This window comes from Athene cunicularia (assembly GCF_003259725.1).
Source record: "Athene cunicularia isolate RWA chromosome 9 unlocalized genomic scaffold, athCun1 chr9_part1, whole genome shotgun sequence".
Lineage (NCBI taxonomy): Eukaryota > Metazoa > Chordata > Aves > Strigiformes > Strigidae > Athene > Athene cunicularia.
This window is the reverse complement of record NW_020799110.1, coordinates 1,789,781-1,794,188: the sequence shown is the minus strand read 5'-3', so window position 1 is coordinate 1,794,188 and position 4,408 is coordinate 1,789,781.

Below are 4,408 nucleotides of genomic sequence, written 5' to 3'. Positions count from 1 at the left end.
CTTTTTTTTTTTTTTTTTTTTTTGTCAAAACTGACCTTGTGGGATATTGCAGCAGGGTGTTTTCACTTTGAAGTAGTAGGACTGAACCATTCTGAAAGGCACTGGGTTGTGGGTTGGGCTTCTTGTTTCCAGAGGAGCTGATCTCAGAGGTGTGTTCTGGGGCGCTCACTCTCATGCATCAGGGAGAAACAGTCTCTTGATTCCTTGCAGTAACTTGCAAGTTCCTAGGAATTGATTTATTTTCTTAATTCTGTGTGGAAGATGGGTGTTAATTTACCATTTCTCTGTAAGCTACAACAACAGGCGGAGCCTGTCTGGGACGTACAGCTCCCGCTCGAGGAGCCGGTCCCGCAGCCACAGCGGCAGCCCCCGCCGGCACCACAACCACGGCTCGCCCCACCTCAAGGCCAAGCACAGCCGGGAGGAGCTGAAGGGCGCCAACAGACACGGCCACAAACGGAAAAAATCCCGTTCGCGTTCGCAGAGCAAATCCAGGGAGCACTCTGACGCCGCCAAGAAGCACAGGCACGAGCGGGGGCACCACAGGGACAGGAGGGAGCGGTCCCGCTCCTTCGAGAGATCCCACAAAGGCAAACACCACGGCAGCGGCCGCTCGGGGCACGGCAGGCACCGACGCTGAGCCGCCCCACGCTCCACTTCAGCCTGTACATAACCCAGTCAGTGGACTCTTGATTGGAGAACAAATAAACCGGTTTAGGATTTGGATTAATTTAAACCCAATATCTAATTTTTCGAAAAGGTGTAGAGGACTTTTTTTTTTTTTTTCTTTTGGGGGAAGAAACTGTTACCAACTTTTGCACATAATACCTTAGCAGTATCACATGGGCGGAAAGCAGTGATCAGGTGAAATTGTATGTATTAGAGTTGTGTATTGTTTATGGATATGAGAACTGGAGAACGGATTTCTGTAAAAAGGCAAAATGTACCTTATTTTTATACAAGTCAATTGCAGACACTTATATTTAAGTATAGTTATTTGTTTAAACGATGGTGGATACTTTCTTACACTGGTTTTAGTCTGCATGTGTTGAAAGATTTTTACAAGAAATAAAATATAAAGCTTTTTTTTTTTTTTACTGCCTGTTGGAAGTCCTGTATATTGAAACTAAACTTAATTTTCTCGATTGCCTCCCTTTGACTGTTGCATGTGGATTTGGGATATCAACGTGTGTCTGCAGAGGAAAGGCCTGGAAAGCTTTGGAAGTTTGTCCTGCCTCAGACCTGGGTAAAGGCATGGGGACACCTCTGGAGTTTGGGGGGAGGAGGCGGCGGCTGTGAAAGAGCTTCGTCAGCCCTGGACTTGGCTGTTCCTGTCCCAGCTTTCCCAGTACGATGGGGATTTCTCCTGCTTCCTGCAGGAGCTGGTGAGTCACTGTCAGCAGCTGTTGTGCCACACAGAACAGCGGTTTGCTGGAAGCTCCCCCCTGTTTGGGGCTGATTTCTTGGTGGTTGACTGCTAGAGCCTGGCCCGGCAGAACTGGGAGTAAAGGGGAGATGAAAGGGGCCAGGAGGAATTGGATTTAATTCTCCTGTTGCTGCACAGGTAGTAACAAAGCCATAAATCTCAAGGTGTGTGCTGTCCGCCTGAGCTTGAGAGGTTCACCCTGGTCCCTTGGGTACAAACACCTTTTCTCACCCAGAAAGCTGCTTGTGGTTTGTAAGTGCCCAGGCCCAGGGACCTCTAGTGCTGAGGGCTGGGCTCTGGCCACACCTGCAGACCTCGAAAGGGAAAGAAAAGGCTTGTGGCTGAGTAAAAACTTCACTGGAACTGATCACTTGTAAGCAGCCACCCGGCGTCCTGCCAGGCCGGCCTGCCTCGGTTCTCTAGAAATAGGAAAAGCGAGTATAGGGGTTTTCTGAGGGAAAAGATAAATATCTTTTTCTGTTTCTTGGTTACCTCTGCGTGTCTTTCTGATCTGCAGTAACTATTTCATGGGTTTGCCGTCAGAGAAAAACTAGTTGCTATGGAATTTAAAGTAGCTTTTTTTCCCCCTAGATACGAGTATTTAGATAGTCCAGGGCAGTGATTAAAAACTGGAGAAGCGGCACAATCGCCTCCATCTCCCTCAAACATCAGAGTCTGTGCAGGCGCCGCTCGCCTGGCGGGGCCGAGGAGCAGAAGTTCCCCCCGCAGCGAGCTGGGCCATCTGCCGCCGCTGAGCGGCGAGAGCCACCATCTGCTGCAGCTCCCGCCAGCCAGCGACCGCGGGGTTTGGTCTTCAGGGGGCAAAACAAGATGTCTCGAGCCAACTTTAGGGCGGGTGGTCTTCGCGTAGTGGCAGGCTCTGAAATAAAGGGGTTTGGCTACTGAAATAGAAGCAGCAGATCTGTTGCGTTGCTGTAAAGGAAGGGATGTGCTGAGGAGGACGCGTGGGGAGTTGGTTTCGCTCCTCGGGGGGGGGCAGGTGGAGCTGCCTGGGCGCGGGGTGATGGGCCTGACCGCTGGTAGCCCCCGCAGTGCCCCCTGACCCCCAGGATTTGTCAAGGAGAAAGCTGCTGTACAAGCCATGGCTTCGATACTTCAGCGGGTGACGGCTGGGAGCTCCCCCTCCTTCGCCCACCCTGGGAATCCCTCGGGCTGGATGAGACTGGGACAAAGTGGGAGGTTTTGAAACCGGGAGCGGGTTTGGCGTCGGGGCCCAGCTCTGCTGCTTCACCCTCAGCCCGGTGACCACCAGCCGCCCCAGGGAGCGTCAGCCAAAGCTTAGGTTGGTGCTGCGTTGTTTTTACAACTTGATCTCGTGTTTCTCCCAAGGCTGAAGTGTCCTTAAGCGTTCGTTAAGCTCTAAATCACAGAAATCATTTGAGATCGCCGTGTGGCGTTCTTTAAACATTCACCCTCCAGCCTGGAAACACTTTTATAGTAAAAACAGGCTGGGATCCCCCACGGCAGCGCTATTTCTAACTGACACCCCCTGTGCTGGGGGGCCTGCAGTGGCTTTCCCAGCTCGGGCTGGGCAGCGCCCATTTCCCTCTGCCCCCTGTTCCAGCACTGAGGGAAGTACCAGGATCCCAAAGAAACCCGTGGTGGAGCGTGCAGATGAAGCGCGAAGATATTTTGGTGTTTCCATCTTCACAATGTTCTCAGCGAGGGCACAAAAAAAAAAAAACCAACACACCGCACTCTAACAGCAATTGGCTGTGGAAGCCTTGAGCCCCCGATCTGATCTGCGACCCGAAGGGAAAGGAGAGCCTGTGCTGGTAAATAAATGGGGGTGTTCAGAGCATGGCAGGTAGGGGCTGGGGAATGGTGACACCTGCCAGTGTCTGGGACCAAGCGTGCTGTGACGGGGACAGTTTCTTGGGAATAAGGAGAATTCCAGCGTTGCCTGGTGCTGCAGCCCCCGTCAGAAACACTGGGATGGCAATAAGGTGCTGCCACTGCCCCTTGAGACCTGAGGCCTCTCGAGAGACCCACAGGAGCTGGTGGGAAATGTTCTAGCTGACTGGTTCTCCTCGGGCACAGGGCTCTGGATGGGTTGGTCTCACCGTCAGAATTGCTTTTCCTTAGAAAAAGGAATTTGTTAAAAATTTTTGACTTAATTTTTCAACACAATCAAGTGAGTAAATTCAAACTGCTGGGACTGTCCTTCACTTTCAGCTTTGCTACAGATGTTGGAAGGATGCACGTGGACTGCAAGCCTTGCATGGTGGGGGAAGGAAAAAAATACCGAACAATCTAAGAATATTCTTGATGGAACTTGGCCCAAGACGTACTCCTGAGGGCTTTAGCTGCCCCAAAAACCACAGGTTAGCGGCAGCGGGCGCAGCAGAGCGTGCCTTGTGCCCTGCTGTGAATGACGGTTCCTTTTCCTGGGAAATCCTTCCCTGGTCACTGCTCCTGCCAGAAAACCTTCATGGAATCCATCATTTCACCTCAGCCCCGTCTGCGAGCCGCTGAGTCCACGGCTCTCCTGTCTCTGCGTGCTCCCTGTTGCTCTCCTCCCTCCTCCAAAGCACAAGCTTGTTGCTTGTAAGCAGTTTGGGGTGGGAAAGGGGTCTGGTACGGCCACCCCCTGCCCTGTGCTCCCCTCTCTCGGGCCGAGGGGCACCCCCGCAGTGTGTTGGTGCAGCGCTGGGGATTACACCCCGCTCAGGGAAAAAAACCACTTGTGTAAAGGAAACAGCTTTCCCTTCCCATCTCCTGCCTGGCCACAGCCCAGCGGGGCATTTAAAAAAAAAAAAATAGTTAAAGTTAGTACAGCTGGCCTGAAAAAAATGTCTTTATATTCCAGTGGAAGGAAAAAAAAAAAGTCTAAAATTACCAGTTTTGTATCAGGACAGAGGATCCCTCTTCACAGGTCTGCTGGTGAGGCCCCGTGGCTGACGCACCCCCCCCGCGTTGGTACTCTGCCTTGCCCCAGTTCCCCCCAGCTGGGCCCCCCCG